General features: G+C 33.5%; 1 long non-coding RNA gene across 1 annotated transcript; it reads left to right on the plus strand.

Annotated features, from left to right (window-relative positions):
- Positions 1 to 6267: 6267 nt before the first annotated feature.
- Positions 6268 to 9952, plus strand: LOC144370584 (uncharacterized). Its single transcript, XR_013430498.1, has 3 exons — positions 6268 to 6380; positions 8551 to 8619; positions 9812 to 9952. It is a non-coding gene; the product is annotated as an uncharacterized LOC144370584 (long non-coding RNA).
- The last annotated feature ends 321 nt before the right edge of the window (positions 9953 to 10273 follow it).

A 10273-nucleotide genomic window follows, 5' to 3' on the forward strand; every position in this document is an offset into this window, starting at 1 on the left:
CTTCCTTGGCAGTTGTGGACTATGGGAAAGTAACGCAACAGTATTTCATCTTGTAATTTTAATGTTGCAAGACAAAGCCCCAAATGAATGACTTAATTTGCCTTTAGACTAATTTAAAAGTTAATAAGAATTCAAACTTTAAAGAGTGAATACACCATTGTTAGAAAAATATTAAAAACCTTCCTTTAATCCAGGATACCTCTGCAAAGTTAACAGAGAAATAAACCAGTTTTATTATTGAATAAGCTTTGAACAAGAATGTGGTGCATATCCCATTAAAAGGCAGAAAGGAATTTCATGCCTTGTATATCCAAACAGATACAACCTATTACATATGTGTTCTCAAGATAGATAATCTTGTTTGTTTGCTTTGGTGCTGGGGATTGAACCCAGGAACACTTTAACACCTGAGTCTTTTTACTTTTTATTTTTGAGACAGTCTCACTAATTTGCTGAGGCTGGCCTGGAACTTGTGATCTTCCCTCCTTAGCCTCTTAAGTCACTGGTGTTACAGACATGTGCCATAGTGCCTGACACTATAGACAGTCTTTAGTTTTCAGATAAGAAACTTTACAACAACTTTTGTCACATGCAGTTCCTCCTGATTTTATCATGGTAACTGAGGAGACTCCTTGTGTTGACTTTATCAGGAGGATCAACTGATAAAGAAATGTACTCAGCTTGACATGGCAAATTGGAACAAGATGCCCAAAGAATTATTATAACATTATTATTATAATATAATATATATTATATAATATATATTATTATAAACATTATTATAAACATCATAATTGGAAATAGGAGCACTCTCTCCCTTGATGTTTGTGTTTTAAAAAGATGGCTCTCAAGTCCTTGAGAAAATATTCCTGAGTTGTGAAGCTTGTAGAGACCTATTAATCATTATGAAGATTTACATACATTTGAAAACACAGAGAAAGAAATTTTGAAATAAAAAAAGAGGTGCATTCTTTTCACAAGAAGCATTAAGCCTCTTATTTTTAATCTGTATTTCTTCTTACACAACTCACGGGAATATATAAATAGTATTATTCATTATGAGCACTTCTTAAAACAACCTGGATAGCTTTCTTTGATTCCTATTTCTGATTTTTTAAAAAAATATTTTAAAAGTGTTGACAGACCTTTATTTTATTCATTTATTCATATGTGGTGCTGAGAATCTATAACTCAGTGCCTCACACATGCTAGGCAAGTTCTCTCCTACTAGGCCACAACTCCAGCCAGGGACCTATTTCTTACAGCAACCGAAGCTTAAATGACATACAATACATTGCACATATTTAAAATGTACAATTTAATGTTTTGATGTGTACTTACATCTGCAAAACCATTATCACAACAGAAAAATGAACTTTTCTTCACCCACAAAATTTCTGTAACCAGTTCATAGTTCCTTCTTACCAGTGTTGCTGTCCTCCACAGGCACACACTGATCTATTTTCTGCCACTATAGATTAGTTTCACTTTCTACAATGGTATATAAATTGACTTATTCAGTATGTACTCTTTTATGTTTGCCTTTTCATTTAGCATAGTTATTTTGAAATTCTTTCATATTGTTATAGGTAACCATAAATCTTTCCTTCTATTACTGTATAGAATTCACTTCTTAGTATGTACCTGTTTGTTAATGTTTAACTTACTAATGGCTTTTTTTCTAGGTTTATCTTTGGGATATTACAAATAAAACTGCTATAAACACATGATAACCAGTGTTTGAATAGATTTATACTTTTTAAAATTCTTTTGGATAAATACCCAGGAGTGAAATGGCTGAGTTATATGGTAGATATACATTAAACATTATTAAACATTTTCTTTGCTATTGTCCCCTTAAAAATTTCTTTTTGCTTTGTGGTGCTGGGAATTGAACCCAAAGCCTCAAGTGTTCTAGGTAAACACTACCACTGAACTATGTCCCCAGGCTCCCTGTTTAACTTTTTAATGACCTGCCAAACTCTTTATCTGGTTTGCTGCATCATTTTAAATGCCCACTGAGTAGTATATGGTACCCTCTCCCAACATTTGATTAGTTTAATTTAAAAAAATGTTTAGCCACTCTAATAATAGTGTGTAGTGGTATCTCTCTATGGTTTTAATTTGTATTTCCCTAATTATGATATTGAACATGCTTTCTTATTATTACCTGCCTTTTAAGAAGATCACAGTATGGCACTCTAAAGTATACTGCTTTGCATGATTATTTTGAACTGAAGGAACTGAGAAGCAGCAAATTCAGGATGAACTCTCTTCCTTCTCCCCTTCTGAACAAAAATGGGGAAAATTTTTCCTCTATAAAGGTGACAGATATTTCCAGTTTTGAAGGTGTTTCTCTGTAGTACCAGGAAGAGGAGAAAGACACTTAAGATTCTTACCTGTGTAGTAAATCTTAACTAAATAACTCTTATCTACTGTACATTGCCTAGTTACCTTCCTACAATTAACTGCCCCCAGTAGCTTAAACCTTTTTTCTTTGCCTGGTCACTTATTTTTTTTAATTATTTTTTTTGGGGGGGTTGTTGCTGGACCCTTATTTTATTTATTTATTTATATGTGGTACTGAGAATAGAACCCAGTGTCTCACACATGTGAGGCAAATGCTCTACCACTGAGCCATGATCCTAGCCCACTTGATCACTTCTTTATAATATGTCACCCTTGGTTAAGATGGCATATAAATCCCTGAATCTGACCACCTCTTTGGGTTCTGATTCCTTTTCTGTGAAGCCCCTGTGGGCATAAGATTAAAAGTGTCAATAAAGTGCTATACCTTTTTCTCCTGTTAGTCATCTTTTGTCAGCTTAGTTCCCAGGTCCCAGTAACTGAACTAAGAGGGGAGGAAATTTTTTCTTCTCTGTACCATTCATATATGTTTTGTGAAGTGCCTGCTTAGTTTTGTTTGCCCAGTGTTTATTTTTTAATTCAGACGTTTGCTTTATTATTATTGAGGGTTTTTTTTGTGTGTGTGTGTGTCGGGGGGGGGGGGGGATTCTGGGGATTGAACTCGGGAGGGTTTTTTTTGTGTGTGTGTGTGTCGGGGGGGGGGGATTCTGGGGATTGAACTCGGGCACTTAACCACTGACCCACATCCCTGGCTTTGTTCTGTATTTTATTTAGAGACAGGGTCTTACTGAGCTGTTTAATATCTTGCTGTGTTGCTGAGGCTGCCTTTGAACTTGAGATCCTCTTGTCTCATCTTTCTGAGCTGATGGGATTACAGGCATGATCTCCCATGCCTGGCTTCACAGTGACTTTTAAAGAGCAAAAGTATTTATAGTTTTGACAAAATTATCAATGTATTCTTTACTGGATTGCATTTTTGACTAGGAAATTTTGGTTAACCCAGTTGTTATGATTTTTTACAGTGTTTTTCTTTTGAAGTTTCATAATTTTTAAGTTTTATATTTAGACCTATGATCAATTTTGAGGTACATTTTTATATATGGTATAAGATACAGAATGTAGTATTTTTAAAAGATTTCACTCTTTTTTTTAAGTATGGCTATGCATTTATCCCAGTACCATAGTTTTAAAAGGTTTTCCATTGTCCACTGAAATGCTTTGTATCTTTATTCAAAGTTCAGTTTCCATAAATGTAGTAGTTTATTTCTGAACTCACTTATGCCATTGACATATTTCTCTATATATAATTCCACAGTGTAGTGTTTTAGTTATTGTGTTACTGGAGCCCTTGGGCAGAAGTCCCTCAGTGGTCCCAAAAGACCAGGTTGTTACATTAAGTCAATCAAAGAGACAGAAGAAAAGTCAGTGGAGTTGACAAAGGGGAATGAAGGGAAGGAACAAAGAATGGGATAGGGAAAAGACAGTAGAATGAACTGACCTATCATTCCTGTGTTCATATATGAATATACCACAATGATTCTCACCATCATGTACATCCACAACACACTAATTAAAACAAAAAAAATATAAATAGCAGAAAGATCAGTAGAGTAAATGAAAGGGAACAGTGGGTGGGAGGATGGGAGAGGAAGGAGAAGCACTAGGGGCTGAATTAGAACAAATTATATTCCATGCTTTTATAATTATGTAAAAATGAATCCTAGTGTTATATATAACTAAAAAGAACCAATTATAAAAAAAGAATGTTCTTGTGCACACAAGAAAGAGGAGGAGAGAAACAGGAGCAGTGGTGAAGGGTAAGAAAGGATCAAGATTTGATGTCAGGGGACTGACAGAAACTTTGAGGTTTTACAGAAAAGGGGAACGAAGGCAAGGGTCAAGGGCTTGCATGACTGAAGAATTTGCATGACTGACAGAAGTCTTTATGTTCATTCCATGGTCTGGTTGATCATTATCTCAGGACTGTTTCTAGGAGGTCATTCTGGAGAAGTCATTATTGTTTGGGGGTGCAACCTTATTCTCATGAGATTATCTTCTGTTTAGGGGGATAACCTCAGTTCCTGTCATGAGGTAATTGCTTTCATTTAAGTGTGTTGTGGGGTCTGCCTGTGAGGCTCTGCTGTATCTGAATTCTACGGTGACTACAGGTTTAGAGTAATAACTGGAGACTTCCAGGTGTCCCTCAGGGGATCTGGAAGTTGAATTCCCCGAAAGTCTTAAAAATCTCTTACTTTTGTATCTTCAGTCTTTTTTTTTTATTAACTTTTTTTATTATTAAGATAGGTTAGATAAATTTAGTGCTAATTAACTCTTTAGTGCTTTGTATCTTTAGTCAAAATTCAGTTTCCATAAATGTAATAGTAATAAACTCTTTAAGTGATTAACATTCCTGTGTACAGAGTTAGCATGACACTTAACCAAGACTAAAAGTAATAAAGGAGATAGATTCAGGATGGAGATAAAATTTCCAACTTTTTCCCTGCTTTTATTTATCCATTGGGCATCTGCAGGCCCAACAGATAGTGATTTTAGCAAAAGTAGCTTCTAATTCTCTGTTTTAAGTTTCCATGTCTTGAAGTTAACTAGATTTTATACTACTTACTCAGAACTTTAAGTTTCTTTAATTTACATGAATATTAGATAACTGTAAATAAGTAATTATAACAGTACTAGGAGTCCTTAGTAAAGGAAAGGCTGCCAAGTTCTGCCTGACTTATCAGAAATTTTTGAAAAGAATGTAATCCTCCTTCTGACTCTTGAAGTAAATAGGTGATCCTCAGGTGAAGATGTGAACTAGGAGGAAAAAAGAAGTTCAAAAACAATGGAGTGTAAGTTAGGATTAAACATTTAAAGGTCTCCAAGTAGTTATAGTTTGACATATTTGAAATCATTGGTGCATGTGGCAGTAGGAGAAGGGACATGTGTTGCTAGATCCTTGTTTTATATGCTGCTTGAGGATGGTTAATTTGTCCTGTGAACAGTGGGGCTTGGAAGATTTGAAGCAAGGAATAACATAAATCTAAAAGGTCACTTTGAAAGTTGAATGATTTATTTAAATGTTTTTAGAGCTATTTGTATTTTAGCCTTTATCAAATTGGATTCTGAGCAAATTTAACCCTTATACTATATTTGATTTTCTATTATCCATATTTTTCATGGTTTCAGTTTTTTTCAGCATATTCTCTCACCTTCATTTTACTATATAAAAAGATGTTTTTCCTTTGTTGTTTTTAGTGTTTTATTGTGCTTGGTTATAAACTTACTTATATATATAGTAATTTAAATTAGTTTTTATGCATATGTTATTGCTAATGCTTGTCCATACTCAACACTGACACCCAGATTGTCTTTTTTATAATACCATGTTTCTTAGTTAAACAGTTATGATAAATGTCTATTATTATCTCTTGTGATTAACTCTTTACAGAACTCATTGGAGTTGTTTTTCCTTCCTAGGCCTTCTGTTCTAGGGGGCAGCTTATACTATAACTTTCTATCTTTACCATAACCTAAATGAGTGTGGGAAGGTGGGGTTCTTAATGGTTTCTTGAACTTATATTGTTCTTTAAAAAAATTGCTGTGCTATCAACATACGTTTTGTTAAACACTTACCATGTAGATGAGTCTGTTTTACCACATATAATGAGAATTGTATAGAGATTACTGAAAAGTTAGATAACAATTGAATGAGGATTGAGAGACAGTTAAAATTGGCCTTGTCAATTTTCAGCTATATTTCTTGCCTCCCTTTTCTGTTTCAAGGTTGATTTCTACTGTTTTAAAGAAATTGTTCTAATTAAATATTTAATCTTCAAACTTCCTATATGTTTTGGTTGTTGATTACCTTTCCCTGTCTAACTCTGAGCACTTATTTTTCTTAGCTGACTGGTTCCACACTGACCTTGAACAATCAGATTTCTTCAGCATTGTTTTTATCCTTTGAAGAAGATTAAAGGGTATTTTGATCTGAAATAATTCTTCTGTTTACTCAGGTACTTTGAAATATAATTCATTGTAAAGTCACTATGGGATAGAACATATGTGCTTGGGATAGTATTGGGGTTAAATTTGCCAGATTCCGCATCTTCCTTACAAATATCTTACTTCCCCTCTTGAATTACTTATTACATTTGTACATATCCCCATATTTCTTTACTCAAGAATTTTGATTTGCTGTGTCTTCATACTCAGAATAGTTCACTCCCATTTCCTTAATCAAGCATCCCCTTTAATTTTAAATCTTTCAAATATAGAAATTTGGATTTACTTATAGAACTTACTGAAGTATCATTGCACTGAATCATGATTATTGCAGATTGTAATTACATTTTATTAACTTGCATACCTATATGTATTTAAGATGTTATTCTAAAATATTTCTCTATTTGGAAAAATCTAGTCTTTTATTAATAATTTTCTCATATGATGTCTAAAACTGTTTGCATCCAAAGAATTGTTCTGCTTGTATTATGAACACTTGTCATGAGATTGAGAAATATGGAGAGGTGTATACATATAATAAGTAGTTAAATACTTTTTACCTCTTTCAGCATTCTGAATAAATGTCAAACTTAGTTGCTTCATTTAGTGTAGGTTCATACCCAGAGCAATATGATACTTGTTTAAACTTTCACCTAAGTATGACAGACTAAAATGTATAATAAAAATACAGTTCTAGCTCAAACTAATATAATCATTTATAAGTAAGAAACTTAGCCTTTATATCTGGGCTACATGATCCCAAATATTACTTTAAATGTCTCCCTATTACATTTAAACAAATAAGCTATTGTCATGGTGACACAGACCAAACATATTAATATGAGTTTTAGAATCTTTTGAAGTGTGCACAATGCTTTAGAATCACTTAATTTAAAAAAGTCATGAATGTTTTCTTCTATGAACTCAACCATTTTTTAAATGAATCACTATTCTATGAGTTATAACAGTATTCTTATATTTTAAAAGTAGAAATACACATAAATGTGTGCAGACATACTACTATTCATCTACAGACAGTGCCTGAAGCAAATGTGAATCCTCAGACACTTTGGACTCTAAACTATTGATTGTGTGTGTGGTACAAATGGAACAATAGGATATGATCAGGAGAAAGAAGAGGGGCATTCACAACAAAAAATAGGTCAAAGTGAAGTAGAGATGGTAAAGAACTTCTCTAATAAGAAATGCCAACTTCTGTTCAGAAATCTGCACACTCAGCATTCCTGAAATAAAGAATGTTGGAGGTATTCCGGGTCAAAGGAAGGACAGATCCGGTGTTGACTTATGTTAGATAGGAAATGTTCTAGGCAGTTAGTAAGCAACAATGTGTTCTTTATGCAGATTCCTTGTTGGTTGGAACTAGGATATTGTACTTTTGGAGATCTGTTATAAATTTGATCCTATCTTAATGTTTTCTGGTGGAGATTTTGCTAGCGTTAGTCTTGCTGAATTCTAGCTAACCGAACTGACCACAGATAACATTCTGCTGCAGAGCTCAATTAGTGGAAATAGATTTGTGGTGCCTTCACATAAAAATCTAAGGAATTCTAGAGACTAATCCAAGACAACCAACTGAGTGTGAGCCAATGATAAGAGAAAATAATTCCTTAGGCCATCGAGTACTACTTGGCATTGAATAGCAACAATTTGGTTTATATTGCCTTTATTTATACAGGATCAAAATTCCTTTATTTGACTTTTTAAAAAGTATATACTTTGAAGAAAAGTACAATTAACAACCTTCTTTCCCCCTTGTGGTATTATAGATTGAACCCATGGCCTCAACATACTAGTCATTTGCTCTACTATAGAGCTACATCACCAGCCTAATTAACAATGTCTTTGAAATAGCTAGGGATGTGTTGAAAAAGGTGCTGGTCAAATTATTCAAGAAAAGGGTATAAACTTTTTTTTTGCCTTTGACTACATTTTATCCTTTATCTCAATCAGTATACTATATATGTTTTCTCTTAGTATTTAGATTAAAAAGATTTAATTACTTCATCATATTGTTCCCTTCTCCCTGAAATTTTCAGATACTATTACTTTTCAATTTAAGAAAGATATATTAATTTTGATCTATATGTTACTTTTCAGTCTATGTATGCATTTGTCTTAGTCTGTTTGTACTGCTGTAATATAATATCTGTTCTGGAATAGGTATTGATCATGGACTGGAACCTCTAAAACCATGAGCCAAAATCAACATTTCTATGTTGATTATCTCAGGTATGTTATAATGATGGAAAGATGACTAATAAGCCTTCTTACTGCATTGTCTCATGATGGAATAGAGAAGGCCAAGATGGCAAAAGTCAAGAGAGATCAAGAAAGGGCTAAACTGGATTTTATAAACAAATCCACTACTGCAATAATGAACCAACTACCATGGTAAGAATATTAACACTTCCCATTAGGCTCCATCTCCCAACACTGTTGGATGAGATATTAGGTTTCTAATACATAAACTTTGGGGGCCAATTCAGATGTCAGCAGCATTTAAAACAAGTTAATGAGGGATAGTTAAAAACAATTGACATCAGGATAATTTCAGGAATTCTCTATATTCTGCTCACCTCTAGTCTATTATGATATACATTTTTGAAGAGCTAGCAAATAGTAGGGATTTCTTTTTATAAAAATATTGGAGAATATTTAATTTAAAAACAGATTTAATGTAAAATCTAGAGAAAAAAATTTTAAATCAGGGTAAACAAGATTCCCTATAACCTAAACAAATTACAAAAAGGTAATATTTTTAAGAAATGATCTAAAATTTATTAGAGATTCCCTAGGGTTTTCTTTTTAAAATGTTAATTTGATTTAGTTAAAGTGACACTTGTGTATGGTCTCTTGTCCCAGTATTATTTGCAATCACATATATTCCTCGGAATAATGTACTGTCAAATCTTTTAGCTATTTTTAAAGCTTTATTTTTGTATTCATACACGTTAAAATGCGACTATTATTTGATTTAGTGTGTGTGAGTGTGTGCGCACACATATAGGGAGGTGGGGTGGGAAGAGGAAGACTTCCTTTTATGATGTTAGTCATTTAGACTTGTGATACAGCTCTTTATGTTAGTTTTTCATTCCCATAGGACATTTTATATGCCCTGAAATTAGTACGTTACTTCATCTGGTGCTTAGTTGTCAATGTACCAATCCCAAATGACCTGATATATCTGTTATGGTTTGTAAATGAGGTATTCCCAAAAACTCATGTGTGAGACAATGCAAGACTCTTCAGAGGTGAAATGACTAGATTATAAAACCTATAACCTAATCAAGGGATTAATTAATTTGATAGATTTACTAATTTGAATGAATTAATAGGTGCTAATTGTAGGCAGGTAGGATATGGCTGGAGAAATGTGGGGATGTGGGCCACATCTTATTACCCCTAACTCCTTGCACTCCAGCTCTTTCTGCTTCCTGGCTGTCAGAAACTGAGCAGCTTTCCTCCAGCATGCATTTCTGCCATGATGTTCTGCCTTACCTCATGCCAGAGCTGTAGAGTTGGCTGACCATGAATAAACATCTGAAACCATGAGCCAAAATAATCTCTTACTTTTCTAAGTGGTTCTTGTCTGGTCTTTTCATCACAACAACAAAAAACTAACACAGTCTAATAAACGTTTAAACATAAAATTGTCTTTAGTTGCATTTCTTCCCCTAGAGTTTTTCCTTTCACAACCTCTGTTGCCAGTTCAAGTCAGAATGGTTTGCTTTTAGGAGAGGAAAATATTTCTTAAATAGGACTTACAACCACTATATGGAAAGGAAAATGTTAATATATTAGACCATAAAAAATTCTGTTTAGAAAAAAGTATCAACTGTTATGAGATTGGACTAATGAGAGAGTGGTAGAAAAGATTTCCAAT

This window comes from Ictidomys tridecemlineatus, chromosome 14 (assembly GCF_052094955.1).
Source record: "Ictidomys tridecemlineatus isolate mIctTri1 chromosome 14, mIctTri1.hap1, whole genome shotgun sequence".
Lineage (NCBI taxonomy): Eukaryota > Metazoa > Chordata > Mammalia > Rodentia > Sciuridae > Ictidomys > Ictidomys tridecemlineatus.